The following is an 8,480-nucleotide window of genomic DNA, read 5'->3' as shown; positions in this document are numbered from 1 at the left end:
ACTTTTTATGGCGAAATCTATGTCGCAAGTATGTCGCCTCGCTGAAGATGATGGAACCCCCCGCCAAGGACGTTTCTTCTGCAAGCCCCCCGCTCGAGCCCTGGGAGTGTGCTATCAAGACGGATGACCCACAATGCCAACTCATGCTTGCAGAGGGAGCTAGCCACTTCGCGGTCATATGGCCTCTACGCTATCTCCTCTGACAGGCTATCGACAATTAACTCACGCCTCCAATAAAATTTACTTCTCTCTCTACGATAAGAGTTGCCGCACAGAACTGCCTCGTGGTTGTTTAGGGCTGTACAAAGCATGCGGTTCGAGGCTTCATCACATTTACCACAATAGACATGTTCCATATGAATGTAATATCACAACAGGGGCATCACCTAGGTAATAACTTTTTTATAACTTTAAAGAACAAGGACACCCGCGTACAGTCGTGATACAGTGATTTGTGACGTTTCATTCTATGTACCCGTCTACCCGAGCGATGCATAATCTACGTGTTGCCAAGTATCACTTCAAAAAAAGTGAATGCAGTGGAACTGCTTACTCGAGGTGAACTAGAAGTTGTGCGTAGTCTGAACTGGATAGTGATCGCTCTACCAATTGAATCAGCCTAAACAGGCGCCACGGCTATAGAATGAGACGCATTTCAAATAGTTTGGCTGTTAGTAGTCTCAGCTTACGAAAGTTAATTTTCCAGTGCATTGGTAGGTTTTACCCTTGAGTCACTTAAAATCATACCAAACACGCGCGAAACGTGTTAGAACCACAGTAACTCGCCATGGCACCACTAACCCTGCGAGAAGCCATTGGAAAGCATGACTGCTATGAAATACCACTGCGAATAGGGACGCGGCATGGCGGCGAAATTCTAGCGAGTTTGAGGCTACGTTCCTCCTCACGAAGAAAACAAATCTATCGTAAAATTCCTCTCTTCACTAACGATTTCCTGCAGAATTAAAAAACGAAGTGCCAGACAAGCACGATGCGTGGTGTATGTAGCAAATAGCGTAAGCAGTTTGAACTTTTTCCTTTTTTATCACTTTGATCACATGATGCCCATAACCGACGCCCACAAGACAAGCCTTGGAGTCCAGTATTTCACGAAACTCAATGTCTCCAGTACAATGTTAATGACAAGCGGCGCAGTTTCAGTAAATCAGGAATTCTCTCAGGAGTACCAGCACGTGCAATAACTCCTGAGTGAATGACGGGGCTAGAGAATTCGGCTTACTTTTTAAAGAAACAAATAGCGATATGTTATTTCACACTACAAAAAAAAAAGTCATGTGGCTGCATAATCGGTTTATTGGCTCAGCATGATGTGGTGTACTAAGTAGATGCACATATCAGCCACGCACTCATTTGTCGCAACTACTCTGCTCGATTCGCATGCCTCGGACAGCGCCATATTGGTACGCATCTGCCATTGTCGTGTCTGAACAGGCCCCAGCGACAAAAGCATCCGCTTGCGCAGTCTTGAGTGCACGCTCTTGCACCTCGTTGAAACAGCTGGTAGCATTTCCAGTCGCCGCAGGAGCTGCTTTCGCATTCCTTGTAAACTTGGCCTGCAGGGCAGCCTGCATAGGCAAGAAACACATATGCAATGAGAATTGTACGGAAGAGTCTACATTAAAATTTCTTTGACCGTGCAAGAAAGTCAGTGGATAAATTGGCACATGTTGCTCATACATCTTCTATATTATGTTCCAACAGCCCATAGGCGCGAAAACACGCATTGTGTGGCAACACAACAAGATTCGCAGTTCTTATCATTGGCTTCTCTGAAGACGCATTTCTATGGGTACCGTAGAAGATTGGTTTGGATAAACTTGATTAAAGGTCCTGCAGGAAGTTCATCTATACCACATATAATTGGCACGTATCCCCAACGCAGCTCTTACTTGACGCACACTTCGAAAGCCTGGCGACTAGGCGTTGGCACAACCGGATGAAACTTACAATAAAAACAGGAACAGCGCAACACAGGATGAGCGAGTAAAGAGCACAGGACAAAGCGCTGACTAAAAAGCGAATGCTTTATTTGCACAAGCAACACATAACAACATCATTGAATGTGACATAAAGAACATAAAAAGGAAAAGAAGGATAAGCGTCAGCCACGGAGATAATCCATTTCTATTGAAGAGGCCGTGAGGGACGCACAACTGATGCACGCGTCGCCACGCTTGAATATGCAAAATGCTTCAAAGATTTCCCGCCCAAGCTTATCACTATATCTGCCAATGACTTCGCACTTCTTAAAGATCGGGGTGCAACCACATGTGTTACAGTGGAAAGCCAGATGACTGTACGGGTTTCACTTAAGTGAAGCGGCATGCTCGCGCAGGCGATCGTTAACGCACCTCCCCGTTTGCCCGACATAGCAACGTTTACAATCAAGCGAGATTTTATCGACGGCCTGCGTTGTACAGTCAATAAAGCCGGGAACATGATTCTTATAGCAGCTTTTGCGCCCGACAGTATCCTCCCTGTTGACTATATTGCACAGCCCGCTTCGTTTATTAGGGGCAGTGCACACCACCCTCCCTCCTGCCTTGAAAATTGCGGACGCGCCGCGAACGGAGGTAGTTTCAGTACCGTTGTTGCCGGTCCGTTCCCTGAGCGTGTGTCGCAACGTTGCCCTGATTCATTTCTCCGTGTGAACAAACTTACGCGACTTTCATTTCCTTGAAACATACCGCATTCGATCGGGATAATTAAATTTCCGATCGTGTCCGCAGAGGTCAACCTGTACAGTCGTCGCCGAGTTGGGGCATCTCAGCTTCCATTGCCTCAAAGTCGAATTGGCTACTTTCATGACTCAAATGAAGTAACTCACCGATGCAATGTAATTTATTAATGGCAATGCGAGACTGTTCCAACGCACGTGATGTGCTCGTGAAATCTCTTGAGGCCTCCTTATTCAGCTGTCATTTTTATTTTGACGACCTTCACTACGGCAGCGGCCGCCACCGTTTGGCTGGCTGTTTGTTGTCAAGAAGCGAACGTTGTCCTGCAATTTCTGATGCGTTATGCATTTATTTAGATGTCCCGCTGAACTGTGCATGCTTCATCTCAAATTACCTTTGTTTGGAGCATTTGATGCGATAAGCTTTCCCTGGAAATTACGTCGCTTGCATAAGATCCGATCCGCCTGTAAGTTGACACGGTACGTTTCGGTCGCATTCATGTGAGCACCGCTTCTGTATTCTCGGGTTCTGACCTCTCCCAGCGACGTCAAGTTTTCCTTCTTGCGCGTGAGTGACAAATTCTGCGCGTATAAGATCCTTCAAATCAGCACACTGTCATAATCATCAGCTGTCCTTGAATTTGTTCTTTTCTCGAAACCAGTACTTCCAAGTCATGGAATATTCCCCGAGATTTATGGGTTTTGGACCTTGTTTAGGGAAAATGGAAATTTGCCCAACCTGTATAAATTTGACGCTATGATATTCAAAAACCAAAATAAATTGCAGACGCACTTAGAAACGCCAGAACTGTGGACGTGTCGCCAGTTTTGATTTGTATAACCACAAGTTATCTTTGAATTAGCATGCCATATTAGGCCTTTTCATGGTGCCGCTGCGTATTTAAAGTAAATGGCCAAGAATAGTGTGTGGGGCCCCAGGGCTTTAATTGAAGTCCTGCTACTCCAATTTCGCCGTTCGTGCCCCCATCTGTGATGTTGGCGAGCGTAATCTCACTAGCACCATTTATGGGCAGTCTGTAAAACAATTCATCGTGAATCGCCAACAAAGCATGCAGCGCGGGCAAATCTGAGCACGAGCGCCGAGTAGGACAATGTGAGTCGTGGGCCTACATAGCTCTCTATGCGCCACTTATGCGGAACTTTACCGGTAACCACATATAAGTAGGGTAACTTTCGACAGAGCTCAGTACGCATGACCTTGAGAATAAAGTTAAAAGTTGACCCCATTTCAGCGTGTTTCACAGCAAATGCGCCGGTGCGTGCCTTTGTTCGAGCTACGTCAGTAAACAGCATACAAAAAACTTACTCAATCCTTTAAACGGGTGTCGTGAAATGACATGCTCCTTTGGCGCCATTACATTATTTATAAGAGAGATCCAGTACGCGTCTTCCTTGCAGTTCGTATTAGGTTCCATGTAACCTTGGCACTTGCTTTATTTGCTAAGTAAGTTTGGATAGCAGCGAAGGTTAAGCGTGCTGAAGTTTTCTTTTAAGAATATCGCGTCAAGCAGGAGGCTGTGCTGTTAGTATAAGCACAAGTACTGCAAAACAATTTCAGGTTGAGATGAGTAACTTCATTATATTAAAAACTACATAGAAGCAAATAGAAGCTATAAATATTGTAGCGTTATTTGCATAACCGAAACAAAACATTATCTTTACGAAAGCTAAATTGACAAGCTGAAGCACCACATTTGTACAAATTAAGGGATATCTAGAATTTTTTTCTTAGCGCAGAACTGGCTTTAGAGGTCGTGAGCCCTTTTTGGAACCCGCAGTATTGGTAAATCGTTCACGTTTTATTACTGACAACCTTCTTTGTGCATCATTCCCTTCCTTATTCCTCTTTTTCTCTTTATCTTGAGTAAAGTAATTTGAGCGACCCATTCTTTTGAGTCAAAAATCGTCAAGCCCACATAGCTGGCTCACATGTTTGAAAAGCAGCGGGGTAAAGCATTTATATTACTGAACACCATTTTATTAGGTGAAGGCTAGAGCAGCTCGATAGCAGCTTCCATATTTATTTGCTATCTTGGCACAATGACTGACATCAATTGCGCAGCCGATAAATGCATCTTTATACTAATCAGCCAGAGGTACCATCTAAAAAAAGATGTCACTCTTAAAATACCAGTGCAAGCATTTGCAGTTTACTTTAAAGTGCCCTACCGTAAATTCTTCAAATTAATTTTTTTTTCGTAAAACAATATCTAGAAAGTTAAAATGCGCACTCTGTTTAGACATATCGCGCGTTACCTTGAGGGTCTCAAATGGGCCATTTCAATTTCAGAGCTTTCAGCGATTTTGCAGCATGCAGGAGTGAATTCTGACTACTCATCGGGAACCGTGCTACCACACGTGTATTGTGCGAAAGCTATCCATTAGCGTTGCTCTTTAGTGTAACTTTCACTTTTGCAAACTGCTTCTAGAAATCTACATTTTCTACGGTTTATCGCAATTTTTTGTATTAGTCAGTCTTGGTTCAACTCTATATCAAATAAACGTTTTGTTTAAATATCTATAGTTACGGCGTTGTCGATATAGTTTCGGAAGCCACAAGCCCCTATCATGAGAATTGGCAGCCAGGGCCCGTGGGGCATGGTCCTGGGTTCCAACCTGCATCAGTTGTACAGATAGGCTAAACACTGTAATTAGCGCCATTAAGAAAACGCCCGTATTTGCTTGAAACAATATCGTCCATTCTCTCAGTACCAAATATATAGTCACAAAAGGTCAAAAGATAGAAATACCCAGCATCAATTATTTTCCACATTTCATCGATTTTTGCAAGGTCCCATTGATTCCTAAGAAAGCCCTCGTTTCCCGCGTTGCTTCTGGCAAAGCATCATCGGTGGCGCTCATTTAAACGCCTCTTTTTGCCTTCATTAGAGCCCTGAACGATACGGTATGTGCTCCTACAAAAGCACACATTTGACCTTAACTGCATGATGGTATCTGAAGAAAAGAATGATCCCTTTATAGTGGCAGCTACGGCCATGTAGCAGCTGTAATTGCAACATGGCCGGTTATTCTGAGAAAATTTGTAACGCCACTAGGGTATTGTAGCTGAGGCTAGGCTCACAACTGAGTTGCTTACAAAGCCCCATGCGATGCTTATCATCGATGGATTATGCCTAAGCTTTGAGCGGGAAGACCTGATGCGAAAGCCTCAAAAGGCCCACTGATGAAAAAAGCCAGCCTCTGTCACATGTAACAGCGAAATGGGACATAAACTCGCATCCCTATTAGCTGTTACGCCAGGTCACAAGCTACGACCTCGTGCTGAGCAGCGCAACACCATAGCCGCTAAGCGATCACGGCCGGTAAGTTTGGCAAATGCATCTACTCTTTTCAAACAGTTTAATGGAAGCAGCAACGACCTGCAACTGCAAGAACTCACGATGAGTCGTGCAGAATGTTGTGACAAAGAGCTGCAGAAGAGAAAAAAGCAATTAAGAAGCTAAAGGAGAGCTTCTAACTAATTTTGGTTGCTATGCGAGTTGGGGATGACCGATAAATACTAGAAGGGAAAAAAAACTAGAAAAAAAAACAAGTTGTGCAGCGAAATAACAAGCAATGAAAAACACACGCGAACACTACACAGGGCAAGTATAACTTTTTGCAAGAATTTTGCCAAGGAGCAATTTCTTATAATAAGAAATCCCTTATCACTTAAAGCGGAGTTTCTTAAAATTTCATGAGTGAAGCTAGTTTTGTTGATAGCTGCCTATGTACGTCTTCACGTACATCTCGCCAGCAATAACTACGACAAGTAAAAGTTACAAGGAAAAAGTCATTAATTCGAAGTAACGAGGTGAACCAAAGTTACAGCAGATTTCTTACATCGCGTGGGAATTCAAAGCTTTGTGAAACGAAATGAAGAGCAAAACGGAAGTTTGATTGAATAAACATCAGGCACCTAGTATTAGCAGGCATGGTCCGTACAATAGCCGGGTCTATCACTAGACAAGCTCCTAAATGTGCTGGCAATTGACTTCAATGTTCTGAGGTCAACTTAACTGTACGAGCACAAGCTGAACCCAGGAAATAAGCTTATTGTTTCATTTCTTCTTGAATTAATTTTATCGTAAGATATGACATGTGCCCAATATATCCGATATGTCTTCTGCTACTTCATTAGGGGAACAACAGTTGCCTCATTTTGGGTCATTCCTTTGAGGTGTGTACCACACAAAGTCGCAATCAATGATTCGTCACTGCGGTTTGCTGTCCTAGTGCCGCTCGCGCAAGCCGTGTGACTTAGACCTAACTGAAGATATTATCGCCTAAGTCTGCATTAAACTCATGAGTGCTCCAAATGAGGCGGTCCAAACTTCCGCAAGAAGGCGCCAATATTTATGCCTTTGCAAAAGTAATGGCTTCCGTATTGTCTAAATCGTGCATATTGCACGAATGTGAAAAGGTGTGAGGGAAGCTTTCGTGTAATCAGTCGTGGCATTATTCTCTTCGCACATACAGATATTCATTCAGAACAACACCTACACGTGCAATCTGAGCCACTGATATTCTTGAATTAAGGAGAAGTACAACAGACAGGCAAACGACATTTGAACGTAATCTCTTCTTGCCATGTCATGGATTTCAGAAACCGAATAACATGCAGAATCGGTGCAATATAAAAGTATTGACGTGAACTGGACCGAGACAAAAGAACAGTTGGCGAACACATACGCACGCACGTCCATGATTTTCAAACCACGAAAGTGAATTTTTGGGCTGTTGATAAGGCATACTGAGCAAAGTTGAGGCACTACAGAGGAAAGCTACCATAGGAACCTTGCTTCCAACGTCTTTTCCCTTCCTCTTGAACAGCATTCAGCTAATCATCCAGATGCGAACGATAAAATTCACCACTACCACTAGAAACCAAGAAAACGCCTTAGCGCCTTACAATCCTCTGCATTTATGACGCGCAAAACCGTACTAGTATAACTTTATATATGCCAATAAAAGGTAAGTTAGCCATGTGGATGTGTGTTGAAGTTACCCACAAAAAAGCTGATGAATCAACCATCGCAATTCTTTAAAAACCGGTCGCACGTGTGGAATTTAACATATTTGTTACCTAGACCATCGAGTATGCAAGTAACTCCTGCCCAATATAATTTGAAGCAATATATGTGGTACATACGCCGCCTTCCAAAACTGTTCCCGGACCACCAAGGACCTCGAGCAGCAGCCCTGGCTGATGCGGCTTCTGCTCTATCTTGTCCTTTCGCAGGTAAAATTGAAGCACAAACCATCAGTACAAGCAGAAAGCGAAGGATAGACATCGCTCTCATTTTACATTTGCAGGTACGCTCGGAAAAGCCACGTATTTTATTTCTAACCAAGACAATGCTACAAAGCGGCAAGCTGTTTTCGAATGTCTTGTTCATTGAAGTAAGGACAGGTCAAATTGATAAGAAGGGCTTTTCATATTTATATGCAACTATTTTCTATAGCGTCAACCTACGCTAAGGCGCCAGCGCTAACCGGTTGGCACCATTTCTTTTTCAAGTGTTATCTTCAATTGTATTCACCTTCGTACAATACACGGTCGACATCTGCACAGCGCCAGAATGTAGTAGGCAGTAATGACGTCATGAAGCATTAGGCCTGGATAGTATCCTGCATTTTGCTCTTTCATATATGACGCATAATGGCGCCAACCAATATGAACGGTATTCTCTGTCGTACAAAACAAAATACAACGTTTCGAAATGAAAAAGAATAATACACTGCGACCACTTGATCGCGT

At 43.5% G+C, this 8,480-nt stretch overlaps 1 long non-coding RNA gene across 1 annotated transcript; it reads right to left on the bottom strand.

Moving 5' to 3' along the window:
• Positions 1 to 1,294: 1,294 nt before the first annotated feature.
• Positions 1,295 to 8,033, bottom strand: LOC129383273 (uncharacterized). The gene is made up of 2 exons (XR_008611146.2): positions 7,872 to 8,033; positions 1,295 to 1,586 (listed from the first exon to the last, which is right to left on the bottom strand). It is a non-coding gene; the product is annotated as an uncharacterized lncRNA (long non-coding RNA).
• Between the last annotated feature and the right edge of the window lie 447 nt (positions 8,034 to 8,480).

This window comes from Dermacentor andersoni, chromosome 8 (assembly GCF_023375885.2).
Source record: "Dermacentor andersoni chromosome 8, qqDerAnde1_hic_scaffold, whole genome shotgun sequence".
In the NCBI taxonomy this organism is placed as follows: Eukaryota; Metazoa; Arthropoda; class Arachnida; order Ixodida; family Ixodidae; genus Dermacentor; species Dermacentor andersoni.
Note: the sequence above shows the minus strand (reverse complement) of the source record. Positions and strands in the feature narration are given on the sequence as shown.